Raw genomic sequence first — 14,878 nt, 5'->3', positions numbered from 1 at the left:
ACATAAGGGGATGCACATGACATTAGCATTTTTCTCAAAGCACTGCTGTGCCAAAGTAGAGCCTCACAGAGCCGCTAGCATGGCTGTAGACTCTTGTTTTCTGCAGTGTGCACAGAAACTCTGATTTACTCTGATGCCACTGTTACTCAGAGAAATGGAGAGATTTGAATGCTATACATGAACACACACACACACACACACACACACACACACACACACACATTCTCACTCTAGCTGCAAGTAAACTGTTGTAAATAACCTGACTTGCACAAAAATGGCTTTCCATGCTGTCAATAAAACCAAACGTGCAGATCAGAACTTAATATATGGGATTATATGAGGCGCTGAGGAGACGGACAACATTCTGCCAATGCTTGTGTGAATGAAGTTAGGAAATAAAAATTGAATGAAGTGGAGGGATCTTCAAAAGCATGGCACCAGCCTCCTTCAGTCCTTATTCATTACCGTCTCTTTCATCCTCATCCTTTCTTCTCTTGCCTCTTCCCTTCACTTTACATGAATTAGCACTAATAAACTGGCATACATTATCTCAGCTTCATTTGCAACCAAAGGCACATCATGACATCAGTGATTATAGCATTTTGAACTGAACTGCAGCTGCATTGTAACCAACAAAGAGATTTTCCTTCACCTTTAAAGCGTGATATGGGGATTTAGTAGAGGAAATAAGTGATTTACAGATATCTTTGCAAGACTCAAACTGCTGAATACAGATATGCCTTGCTCAACTACTCACTGACTCAGGTCAGTTCTGTTTTAGTTGAATCTCTTAGAAAGGTATTTATATAAGTTCATTCAACTTCATAGGGTATTTGGAGGATGTAGTTTGTGGTGCTTCTAATATTTAGTGTGCCTAAATTCATACAAATGTGAAATCTAAGAAACACAGCTCAGTAGCCTACACACAATACAATACAAAAATGACCATAAAGCTGAATTAACACCTCTACAAAATAATTTCAACAAAAAATAACATTATAACCTTCATGAATGTAGGATTTATTGCAGCACCATTGTATTAGACATTAGCTTTACTAGGTTTAATAAATTGGCTAGTGGTGGTGTATTTAAAGCAGGAAGTCAAGAATGCAGATTATAACCACACAGAAAAGTCTGGCAGCCAAGCAGCTCTGCCACGTGATACTTCTGACGTATTCTGCTGACTTATACTTGGTCAACAACATCAATAAAGCGAAACCAATATTTATCTGAGCCTCTACCATATTACAGGCGTGCTGTAGAGCACAGTATCTACAGTTTGAATTGTGTGCTGCGTGTTTCCTGACGCAGCCCTCCCTGAGTACACACTGCATACATTCCCGATGCCGTTCTCTCTGCCCTGAGTAAACACGAGTCAGGAGACAGTTAAACTTTGGCTTCTGAGCAGAGGAAACACACTCACTTCTCAGCTCTGCACTAATAACGTAGCTCTGGGGAAAGCACGGTGACTCACTTTGCTTTTTCAAAACAGTGCAGGGAAGGTTTTCATCTTTTCCACAATTCATGTTGTTCAAACATGTAATGGATCTGGGCTCCACTGGGGGACATCTGGCCACAAAGCCACATTGTGGTCTGCTTGGTGGTTAGTAACTATGTGGCATTTTACCACCAGTCAGTCGGGTGTTTTCTGCAGGGAGGGGGTGGGCTTACAGACAGCAAACTCAATCTGCCAATTAAATACCACAGGTGTGCTGGGAGCAGCTGGGCTCAAGCAAAGTAGACATGGGTGAAAAATGAACATTCTGAACAGAAATACTGGGCAAAATATGAGTTTGAAGTCAGAAAACAAGGTCACGCGATGCCTTTAGAACAATACCTTCATCTCAGTCTCTGACTATGTGTAGCTCAATACTGGGCTGTTCTGCTAGAAGGAAAACCTTCAAATGTAAATAGTTTAATGGGCTGTAACAGTGTAAGAGGACTCATTTTATTTTATTATGTCCTGAGGACATAATAAAAGGGTTTATGTTTGTGCTTCATACACCAGGTTATGTTTTGGATTAAGCATATATGCAAATAGCAGCACTGTCAGAAGCAACAGCTCATTAGGGCTTTAAAACACAAGTCTGGTGGTATTTTTTTTATATTTTCCTTATTGTCAACAAATAGACAATGAATTGATCCTCCTACTACCAAGTATTTTCTGTGTAGCCAAAGCCTAATGAACTGTCCAAAAACTATTAACAACACAGTGATGAGCCACACTGTTGCACTGGGTGACATCTTCCTTTATTACTATGAACAAAGGTATTGCAGTTTATTATGAGTTCATCACACCATGTCCTGCTGCTGTAAATACTCTCTAGAGCACCAATGCTGTGGCTGAAAATAGTCCTCATTTACTCCTGTTTAAATTACATTTGCAGTGCAGCTGATTAAGGAATTAACTGAGCCTTGAATGAATGAAACTACACTTGTGAACCTTTTGAAGATTTACGTATTTAGAGAGTCAAAAAGTACTGAGAGACACACTGACACATTTTGGTCTTTTAATGGGGTGTATTTATAATATGAAGAATATAAAATAAATAACCCTTTAAAAATGCAACTTCGCTCACACGTGTTAATTACCTTTTTGATCATGACGTTAAAAGGTTTTCCTCTCTAGGCTTCAGTGCGCCTGCCATTTAAACAACAAAGATGCATTGAGATGGTTATGTAATACAAGTTAAAGCAGTGATGGTCAGACCTCTTAAAGCTGGAATATGCTGCTTACTGGAATTCTGGTTTAACTGGAAGTCTTTGTGAATGTAATTTGGTTACTTGAGCATTACGTTGCACATAACACAATATTCGTCTGAGTATACGCCCACATCCAAATTAACTTACAAAGTTAAGAAGCAAATGAAAGAAGCATGTCCATCCCCGTGATTGACTGGCAACCTGCCCACCCCTTCCGACCCTCTTAAGATTCAGCGGGTATAGCTGATGGACGGATGGAGTCCTACATACAACTGTACATTTTTCTCTGACTTCTCTTTCAACACCCTACAAGGTGCTCAGCTCATATTCCTCCCTCTTGTTCACTCCTGAACTTCAAAATGATCTCAGCAGAAGGGCAACAACATCTAATCAGTTTAGAAGCTTTGAATGTATCACACACCTTTCTCCATGTGTAAATGCAGTTACTAAATCTTTCTGTGAGAGAGTTACAGGAGGATAAACGAAGTCGAGAGAACATTGTGTGTGTGGTGTATCTGCAGAAATGTGGGTCATCTACATCCTCTTTAAATTGAAAATTAATCAGCTTCGACTTTAGCTTTAGTCTTGTTATTTCAAAGAGGGGCAGCAGCACAGATATTTGTTGCCTTAAAGATAGTAAATAAATCATACAGTAGCTCTTTCACCTTGTATCAGCAGATTCTTCATCTCTGAGGCTTTTCTAGATCATTTATTTATTCATTTATTTTCTAGCATGTTCACTACCACACAGTGTTGACAGAGGTGGCGACAGTGTGAAGAGCAGCGTGTCCAGATCATTAATAAATTAAGCAAATTGCCAGTTCCATGTAACAGACAGTTGCACGAGTCTGTTAACCCTTATTCTGGCAAGGACCTACAGTCCTTTGTGTTAATGTATAACCCTTAAATCCCCCCTGTGGTAATGCACAGGATGCTGTACGTTTTCCTCCTGAATCATTAATGTGAGATGGCAGTAGTCAGTGATGATGAGTGGCAGAGAGCGTCTCTGGTGACCATTAAACAGCAGGTCACTTCAGCTCAGCCAGAGACCTCCTTCTGCCGACGGCTGCCAGCCAACACAGGCTTTTATATGGGTCACACACACTTACACAATGGCAGACATGCATTAAGTGTAGAACACATTAATTGTTAATCAACAAAGGTCCATATTGACAAATCTCACAGCTGGTTACACCAGTGCCATGGCACACAGCAGAGAACAGAACATATTATGATGTATCTTCGCTTTGGTATTTTCTGCTATAACAAGTAGGGGTGTTTTCTGGACTCTAGGTACTTTTATCAACACCCAACAGCATCCGGGCATTTGCTGCAGTCATGCCATGTGGGAGTTACCATAATTACCACGACTTGTATAATATACTCATCACATCATCGAAATCTCCTGAAAGCTCAAATATTTTAGACTTGGTGCTTAATAATATAGAAGTGCCGGATGCCAAAAGTCATTCAAGGTAATTAAATGATAAGTCATCGGTTATATTCTATATTCTTCCCATGAAAAGACCAAAACCATCAACAATTGATCCTGTTAACAAGTATTGTCTGTCTGATGTAGCTTATTTCTACTATTGCTCCATTGTTGTCCGAAAACACATAAAATCCCACATACATTTTAAAACAACGAAGGTATATGTTCATGAACTGTTTTAGAGACTTCATTAGGGACCAATGGGCTTTGGGCTGCGAGCAACAGACAAGGGAAGTCTGAAAGTATCAAGAGGCGGACTAACACATTATTAATTTTCATCTTAACAAATCAGCAATAACAAAAATGTAGAATACCACCAGACCTATCCTTTAAATCCAAATGTAATGGATATAGTGTTACATCATACAGTATTTTTAGCCATTTTAGTTGTCCAATGATGTGAATGCAAGTGACACATTTTTCATATTGCACATTCATTTGACCCTTCATTATCATAAAAAAATATTGATTAGTGCAGCTTATGTATTTTCATTGCCTTTGTTTACAGCTAGTGTTCTGATTTGTAATATTTGTATTCCCTTCGCCAAGGAGGTTATGTTTTAAATTCGGTTTGTTTGTGGGTTTGTCAGCAGGATTACAAAAAAACTACTGGCCCGACTTTCATGATACTTGGTGGAAGGGTGTAGCATGGGCCAAGGAAGAACCCAATCATTTTTGGTGCAGATTCGAATCCCTGACACAATTTATTTTTCACTTTTGTTAACATTGCGAGATAAGACATTTGTGCTGCATTCATTTGGTGACAGAATAATCAGAAAAATGAGTTCCTGACTGGGAAAATTCACACTGCATTAACATTGTGAGATAGGGCAGTCCTCGGTGGAGGTCTGCGCTCTAGTGCCCTTCTAGACTTTATAATATTTTTCTTTTTAATGCACAGATGAAACCAACCATTCTAGATTACCAACCCAAAGATGAGCCACAGCCACCATTTTTGTAGTTGTTCTTCCTAAACATGAATTCTTTAGGAAAAAAGCAAACACTACTAGCCCATTGCCTTCATTGAAAGGAGGAATCACACATGACAGCAGAACAAACTGGACGTTGAAGCCAAGCAGGGTGTCAAATGGCCTAACTCCTTTATCAAAGGAGTAAATCCAGGGGGAAATATCGCGACAATGACAGATGTAGTGATGATCAAAACACAGCAACGCTCAGTAGACATAAAATTCAATTGCTTTTTTAAGTAAGAGGACAAGATGAAGCGCAAAGCTCTTAAGATAGATTTCGTCACATAAATCCCAGAGAGTCAGGCCAATCAGATTTACCAGCAGTGAGTCTACAACAGACAACAGACTGAGAGTGCTCTTTATAAAGCAGTGAACGAGCAGCTTTGTGTCTTTTACAAAAGAGTGCTGTGCAGGTTCGGACAAAATGGTTTCCAGCTCACACAACTTATCTCAACGTAAAGGAAATGAAGCAAATAAGAATCATCCTGCCATCTCAGCCATGTATCTCCCTGCATGTAATCCGCTTCCTGAGATCGGATGTGGGAACTGTGTTCGCAGCAAGGTGGAATCTATAGGTGGCCATCGTCTTCACATGGGGCTGGAGATGAGATCTGGCATGCTGGAGGAGACTTGAGAGGTTTCCGGGAAGAGACACGTTAAATGATACATGACGTGTTTGTCCAAGTGGAAAAGTATCTCTGCCTGTGTGTACTTTTCACTGAAGTGGTGACCTCTCTGTCTGTCTCTCTTTTTCAGTCTCTTTGTCGCTCTCTTACACACACACACACACACACACACACACACACACACACACACACACACACACACACACACACACACACACACACAGTGTTGGGGAGTAACGGAATACATGTACCGGCGTTACGTATTCAGAATACAAATTATGAGTAACTGTATTCCGTTACAGTTACAATTTAAATAGTTGGTATTTAGAATACATTTACATTGTTGAAATCATTGGATTACATGACAATACTTCTCTGTTTCACAAGTTTATTCACTCTCTGAATAAATTAAGGCAACTCCATGCATTTCCCAGAAGCCCCACTATGAAAACGAAAAAATTTGCTATTTGCGTGATCACTGATAGAGGCAGAGATGGAGCACCACAGAGCCAGGGCAGGAATGCGTTTCTATCTTGGAAATTCAAACAGCATTTCACATTAAAGAAAGAACAGGGAGAACGAAATATAACTGTGCAGTGCAACCTCTGCTTGCCAGCAACCAACCTCCTTTCAGCATCCAAATTCCTCCACCTCCAAGCTGAAGAAGCATCTCAAAGTAAGTTATTTTTTAGCTAATTAGCCAAGGGTAGTCGTCTGCTGTAGTTTTACTGAACACCTTTGCTATTTATTTTATAGTTGACGTGCGACTTTACATTCTCCTATACGTGCTGATTTACTATCCCCAGAGCCGTGGAAAGACTGACTAGCCCCGTTTGACGTGCTAGCTAACGTTAGCTAAAATTTGCTCGTGGTAGCTTAGACTGCGGTTAGTTTTTTGTAGTATGCAGTTCGGGACTACAAATACAAAAATCTATCTGCTTGTTCAGGTACACATTCAGCCAGTTAGAACAGAAGAACACACCAGAATAAGCTTGTTTAGTAAGCTGTATGTGATGGCCGCATTCCTACACTTATAAAATGCAATTCAATGTGGAAGTAATCCAAGTATTCAGAATACATTACTCAGATTAAGTAACGTAACGGAATACGTTACAAATTACATTTTTGGGCATGTATTCTGTAACAGAATACGTTTTGAAAGTATCCTTCCCAACACTGCGCACACGCACGCACACGCACACACACACACACACACACACACACACACACACACACACACACACACACACACACACACACACACACTAGATAGCCTATATAGCCTAGCCCTTCAACCAATAGCTATAATCACAGCCAGCCTGTAAAATAATGACCATGCAGTTTAATTGGGTCATTAAGTGTATTTAATGAAAACAACAGAGGAACAACTGCAGAAACAACTGTCGCATTGTCAGAAATAAGCCTATTTGTGAAGATTGCGTGCATGTAGGCTAAAGCTGCAGACACAATGACCAGACGGCTGACCCTCGGCAGAAAAGCCAGTTGGACTGATCAGTCTCCCCGAGTTGGTCAAAAAAGTGCCTTGGAACACACCAAAGCGACGAGACGTAATACGTATCCATAACAGCAGGTGGCGCTAATCTGTATTGTCGCCCAAAAAAGAAAACCGGCAGCTGATTGGACGAACGCGTCACGTGGGTTTGGTTTCTCCGGAAATTCAAAGACAGACTGTCATGGCGGCTTGTTCAGAATACGATCTTATATTGTACTAAAATAGTACTTGTTTCTGAAAACATTTTAAGCGAGAAATTGGCTATGCAGTTGCTGAATCTGTCTATATTTCAGATCGACAAAGGTCAGTTTAAAAGATTTTCTTCAGATTTTGAGATACTCTAGTCACACTCATTCCGCTCCCTGTTTCCGGGTTAGCACTCTACCAATCAGATGGGTCATTTGAGTCCGACTGCCGGCAGTGTCCGCCCCGCCGATTATACATGTCAAATCGGCCAAAATGAAGGCCGACGGCCCCCCCAACGGACGACGGCACGGAACACACCGAACAGACTCGAGCCTTAAAACACACACACACACACACACACCTACCTACCTTAGGGCAGATAACATATCTGCACCACTGCAGTGTACTAATAACCCTCTCTCTCAGCTTGGAGACCTGTCAGACACACCGTCCGTGTCACTGCCAATCAAGTATGGACATGTGTGTAAACACTCCTCTTCATCCTCTGGACTTTCTGCGTGTCAATAACTCTGCTGAAACACAGCACCCATCATGTTTTGTCAATCAGAATCCAATTTGAAACCTTAATTACTTGGCTGGCTCAAAGGTAATGAAGCAACTTCAGATGGCGATATCAACAACTCACCTCCGTCAAGCCTTTCGCCTGCAACGGTGACTAGCATTCTGCCCTTGCCAGATTTGGCCTTTTGTCTCTGATTATGAGTCTATGGGGAGGGTGGGGATGTCAAACTACAGCTGAGAGAAAGATCCACGATAATAGCAGCCAATCCTAAAATCTAATTACTAAACAGGCTGTCTACAGTTTTTCCATGCTTGGACTGGAGATGAGTATTAGCAACGGAGAGAAAGTTGACTTTGTGAAGAACGCTTGAAACAAACTAGTTCTTGTGTCTGAAGGCAAAAGTGTTTGTCGTTGCTCCGAACAGCCTCACTCAAAGCCGGAGGGTGAAAAGATGGCTGTCTAAAGAGGGGCATGAGATGATAATCGGTTAAATGGGGATAACATCACACACTTTCTGACAGTCTCTCCTGAAAGGCATTCATGGTGTTGCACTCGTTTGTAGACACGTGCCTCTGCCAAGGAGGTTATGTTTTTGGTTCGGTTTTTCTGTTTGTTTGTCAGTCAGCAGGATTACAGAAAAAGTACGTGCCTGATTTTCATGAGACTTGGTGGAAGGGTGTAGCATGGGCCAAGGAAAAACCAATTACATTTTGGAGTGGATCCGAATCATGGGGCGGATGTGTGACCATGCCTTTAACATTGAGAGATAGGGCGTTTGTGCTGCATTCATGTGGTGTCAGAATAATCGGAACAATTTGTTCCCGACTGCGAAAACTCCCACTGCATTAACAATGTGAGATAGGACATGCCTTGGCGGAGGTCTGCACTCTCGGAGTACCCTTACAGTTTTTATTTTTTGTTTGACCACCACTGTTGTTTAAAGCAAGTCCTGCCCAAACCACAACTAACATCTAAAACGCTGCCCTTACAGCCATGGAGCACACATGTCGCAGCCACCGTAACATTATAACTCTCACGGGAGCCGTCACCAGTAATGACCTATCAAGCCGCCAGTTCTCCATAGTTCCCTGCAGGGCTCAATGGAGCAGAAAATAGGAAAAACGAACCGACAAAGTTAGTGCCTCTATGAACATAATCTAGAGCTTCTCTGTCAGCTGTGCTCTCGTATACTCCCACCACTCCTTCCATTTCCTGCTCCTTTCACCTTCACTGAACTCTCCTGCATCAGTATTACCTGAATGCTGCTTTGTTGTCCTCGCACTGATGAGTTGTTTGTGTCATTTCACCCACTAATTCAAAGGAAAGGGCAGGGTGGGCTCAGGAAAAGGCTGCCACTCCTCCAAACAGACCAGCAGAGACAACGCACAGAGATGGAAAATGGATATTTTGGTCATGTTGTTGGGTGTGAATGGAGGAATAAAAGACTACCAGGAAGAGAAAAGCAGATATGGACTTAAAGGGAGAAGGAGCAAGAAAGTTAAATCAGGCGTTCAGTGATGGCTTCAATGCGAGTTAAGTGTTCTGACCTTAAAATCTTCAACAAAACCTCAGCATGTGAGAAATACAAAAAAGAAAGACTTTTCTCCTCCTCGTACAGCAGATAAAACACAGCAGTAGTACTGTGGTCACTGTAGCATGGAGCTAGTATTTTCTTGGAAATTGCTTTATTTAATAATGCTGTGTTATAAAACATTCACATGGTAAAAATAACCTGTTATGTTAAAATTGCATCACCAAAGATAAAAAAAAAAAGGATTCAGACAATTTCCTGAGCTGTGAAGTCTAAAGCCAGGGGAGCACGACAAAGTCTTCACTCAAAACAGACTTTCCAGATTTTACAGCCTTGAATATTTCATATATTGCAGATAATATTAGAACTATCAAAGCACCCTTCAAACAAATGCCAAACGGGCGACCAGATAGCTCAGTTGGTAGAGCGGGTACCCATATATAGAGGTTTGCTCCTCGACGCAGCGCCTTTGCTGCATGTCATTCCCCCTCTCTCTCCCCTTTCATGTCTTCGGCTGTCCTGTCAAAAATAAAGGCAGAAAAAAAATTATAATAATAGCCAAACAACAATCGACGTGGCTTAAATTCTGCATGATTCTAAAATGTTTCTGGTATGCAAATCTACAGCCATGTTATTTGATTTAGTCACAGTGGTGTTTTGAGCTGAATGCTAACATCAGCATGCTAACATGGTCATAATGACAATGCTAACATGCTGATGTTTAGCAGGTGTACTGTTCACCATCTTAGTTCAGCGTGTTTGCGTGCTCACATTTGCTAATTAGCACTGAAACACAGCTGAAGCTGATGGGAATGTTGTTAGTTTTCTTCTAAACATGCCATTTTCAGCACTTCAGAGCTTGCTAGCTCGAAGTTTGTTGATGTTTTCTGAAACCACCAGAGTTTTGCAAGGCGAGGGACATCCGGCGGAAGATTCGGTGGCGACGGATGTTCCGGCAATTATCCGGTAAATGAATGATCCAGACGTGATGTTTTCGGTTCAGTTTGTCCGTTTGTTGGTTTGTTTGTCTGTCAGCAGAATTACGGAAAAACTACAGGCCCGATGTTCATGAAACTCGGTATAAGGGTGTAGCACGGGCCAAGGAAGAACCCATTAAAGTAGATCAGAATCACAGGGCGGATACACTAATCATTTTTCACTTTTGTTAATATTGCTAGATAGGGCATTTGTGCTGCATTCATGGAGCATTGGAATAATCGTAATAATGAGCTCCCAACTTGGAAAATTGACCCTGCATTAAGAGTGTGAGACAGCACATGCTTTGGTGAAGGTCAGCGCTCTCTGACTACCCTTCTAGTTTCTTTATGCGATTATACACGCAGGTAAAGAGCTTTCTGTGAGACAGGTCAGGTGACGGAAGAGCCACAAACAATCTTCAGCATAATCAACTCTTCCCATGCCTGCATTGTAAACAGCTAATTTCTTCTGCTAGAAACTGCAGTGAAATGGCCCAGATTTCGAGCCACAGTCTGCCTTCTCGCCAGAAATCTGGCACTGTTTAGGTTTATGATAGAAACTGTGAGATGGTTCAAGTGAAGGCAATCTGGTTGTTGAATAAACACGTCCATATTCATTGCAGAGTATCTGAAATCTAAAAAAAAAAGAAATCTGAAGATAAAGTGTGATTACAGCATGTTAAAGATTTCCGTGTTGTCACTACGAGCACTTAAAGAACAAGAGTTGAGAGGTTTTTAGAACGAGGCTGGATCTCATTAACCCAGTTTCAGTCGTGGCCTCTGCTGCTTCTTCACAGAGAAAGAGAGAGATGTTTGGATTATAAACAGCTTCCTCTCCTTTCACCAACATAGCTGAATATTTCATAGCACTCATTCCTGTTTAACGGATGCTTGCCTGCCACATTTTGCTGCACTTTGTCTTTTCAATGCACTACCAGCTAATGGAGAGAAGGGAATCCTCTAAAACTGTGTGTGTACAGAACAGTGTTACAATTAATCAGAGCAGGGGCGATTCTAGGATCAGACCTTTAGGGGGGTTCAGCCCCTAACGAGAATGTGACACACAAAAAAACCCTGCTAAATCAGTAATTTCATTAGCTGATAATCTCTGAGCTAACTTTTTTGACACTATTAACACTATGACGGAACTAAACCTGACACTTCACAAGTCACAGTAATAACGACCAATTTCACACAATATTCTAACATTCAGGAATTTTAATTTCTTACGTTTCAATTTGGGTTCTAATTTGCACCATAAAATTATTAACTTCTTCTCTGGGAACTACCAATGTTAAACTTCACAACCGCACTCCTGCTCTCCCTCTGACAGATCAGATAGAGACTCAGCCAAAGGCGGGAGTCTGGCACAACCTCCTCCGATTGGCCAACCGATTGTTAACCCTTTCCTTGACTGGGTTACAGGTGCTTAGCATCGGCGACAGCGACACAGGATATTAAACCTGTTTTAAGCCCTTTGAACCTGTAATTGTTTTTCCTCTGTCACTAACAGACAAGTTCGCAAACTTTAAATGAAGCACTAAAATTGATTTTCTTTTTTTCTTTTTATTATTATAATTTTTAGGGGGGCTGAGATAAAATTTAGGGTCTAAAAAAGGGTCTAAAATTGCCAATGAATCAAAGCGTACCAACTGAACTGCATGTTGGCTGCATTATGATTTTCTTTTAAGATTAGCCTTATGTCATTTCAGTTTTTTAAAACTGTATGCGGGTACATTAGGGAGCTGGAACACCAAGGAGACAGATGCACAATGAAATTCATTGTTTGGAGGAAAGATACGTGCCCTGGACTGGCTGAGCCTCCAGCACAGATCGATGAATAAAGATCCTGTAGCTAAGACAAGCTGATGTTTTAGGCAAGTGAACTTCTGGTATCCACTTTGTAACCTTTTTCCAAACTGATAAGAAGCCAGAAGAGTTTATTTGCTGAAGATCATGTTGCTGAATGAATTGTATGTGCTCATGCCATTCATTCAAACACAGAACGTGTGAAACTAAAATTCTAAACAACAAGAGTAGTTCTACATGCTAGCTCTCAGCGACCCATACATACATTTGCAGAAGAAAAAAAAACTGACAATAGAGCCTTCAGAGATGCTTCAGCAACTTGGACTTCACGACTAGCTGCTTCCCTGATAGCACTTTCTGATTACACACCATTTATAAAGATGTAGTAATGGCTATATTAACGGTTTATAAAGAATGTATAGATTAGTTATGAGCCATTAATAATAACAATTTCAAGGTTTGCCAGGTTGTGAAAAATCCTTTTGGCTGGTGCTTTTTTTTTTGTAAATAAATACTCATCATGTCTGCATGTTATAAATGATAGTACGTCATTAATTAAAGGAATATTTTGACATTTAGGAAAATATGCTTTTTCACTTTGTTGGAATTAGATGAGAAAAGTAATACCACTCTCACATACAGCTCTTTATGTACATGTTTATTGTAAATTTACTTTTATTTCAATTAAATAACTTTTTGCGGTGTTTGTATTTTCTCCTATTGTATATTTTGACTGTCATGCACCACAACACTGACGCAAATGAAAATGAAGACCTACTTGGCAATAAACCTGTTTCTAAATTCTGATTTCTGAGTAAATATAAGGCTACCTCCTCCAGTCGGTCAGCTCAGTGGTGAGAACCAACACAGTGAAGACAGACATTTCAATGTGGACTTCGCCCTTTACAACAAATATAGGCGAGGTTGAAAGAAAGATTCTACTGGAACTAATGATTAATGCTCAAGATTATGTGATTAAAATGTGAATGACGCTCAGAAGTTTTTATTTTATTCCTACAGCTGGGAGTCTCCACCTGTAATGACATCATTAAGTATGTGACCTTCTACCTTGAACTGATAAAAGGTGTTTGGTTTGATGAAGAACAAAATGTCGCCTAATGCCTTGAAAGAAAATAAACATGGGGTATAGGTTCACTCATTCACTTGACCTTGTATTAGCTTTTCACCTACTGCAGTTTATCGTCTCTTCATGTAAATGTATCATCACAGTATTTCTCATATAGAGACATCGTGGTTAACAATTGTCGTGTGTTAATTAATAGTTTTTACAAAATGTAAACGTTAACATAATCCTGTGCTAACGCGCTACACTATGAACATGAACACAGTAAACATTATACCTGCTTAACACTATAGCGTTGCCATGTTTAGCATGCTGATGTTAGCAATAGCTTAAAGCACCGCTGTGTCAAAGTTACTTACAGAGCCGCTTGCATGGCTGTAGACTCTTAGTCAGGTTTATCATTTCTTTCTCACTGATTTCTAATCAAGACATTAAAATATCATTACATGTCTTATTAATGCAAATCACATGTTAAATAATCTAATTGTTTGATCAAAATAATAGAGAATAATATTAACTCAAGGTCCAATTACTATAACTTTCTACTGCATGTCACAGTTTCTATCGCAGCTCATGGTTGAAAACTCTCAAAAAAGCTGGTAACTGGACATTGAGTTACGGCTATTTTGTTAAACTACTATTCCCACTTTCCAGAATGACCTTTCAAGCTTTCATTTATTTAAACTGCACGTTATTTTATTTTTTTTATAAGAAAGAACATAATTTTGCCTGTTATCAATCCAGTTTATAATTACATAACACAGAGGCTATGACTCCCAGTCATGTCATTACAGCCGTCCTAAGTCTGTTCAAATATATTTACTGATTAAACACCTTGATGTGCACGACTTGCTAACAATGAATCTAATTAATGTCAGTGTTTGATGTACCCTCTGCTGTGTTGACCTTTCCACACGGCACACTCTGGTCAACATGCTGGTGCTGGGAAATAATAAAATAATGACTGATGTCATTTTAAATGAAAGGGTTAATTTTGAGCATGTGTGCATCCACACATTCGCCTGATTTGCAGGTTGAAGTGTCCCATCATCCCATCACAGCCCACCGTGACCCTCAGAGGTGCAGTTAAACATCACAGAGCGCCCACAGTGTATGGCATGTGTCCATACACATTACAGGTTTAGGGAGGGTGACACAGAGGCACCACTGCCTGACCAGCAATCTATTACCCAACTGAATCATTCCTCTCAGCACTGCCTCCAAATTACATTTCTGCTTTTTTAAGAGTTTTTTTTTTTTCTGGCCTCCCACATGTGAAGTGTTTGTGCGTGGATGGGCTTCCACTAATTACTAGAGATGGTCTCCAATACTGCCTAAAATGCTGGTATCGGTATCGGGAAGTACTGGAGTTTATGCACCGATCTGATACCACATAATACAGCCCTAAAGAAAATCTACATTAAAGTAGTTCATGTATGTTCTTTTTCCATTATAACTGACTA

General features: G+C 40.4%; 1 protein-coding gene across 2 annotated transcripts in view; it reads right to left on the bottom strand.

Moving 5' to 3' along the window:
* sytl5 (synaptotagmin-like 5) overlaps positions 1-14,878 on the bottom strand; it is a 37,521-nt gene that overhangs the window by 18,661 nt on the left and 3,982 nt on the right. The gene's annotated exons all lie outside the window — the stretch shown is intronic.

Source organism: Sander vitreus, chromosome 11 (genome assembly GCF_031162955.1).
Source record: "Sander vitreus isolate 19-12246 chromosome 11, sanVit1, whole genome shotgun sequence".
Lineage (NCBI taxonomy): Eukaryota > Metazoa > Chordata > Actinopteri > Perciformes > Percidae > Sander > Sander vitreus.
This window is presented reverse-complemented; position numbering and strand designations above follow the sequence as displayed.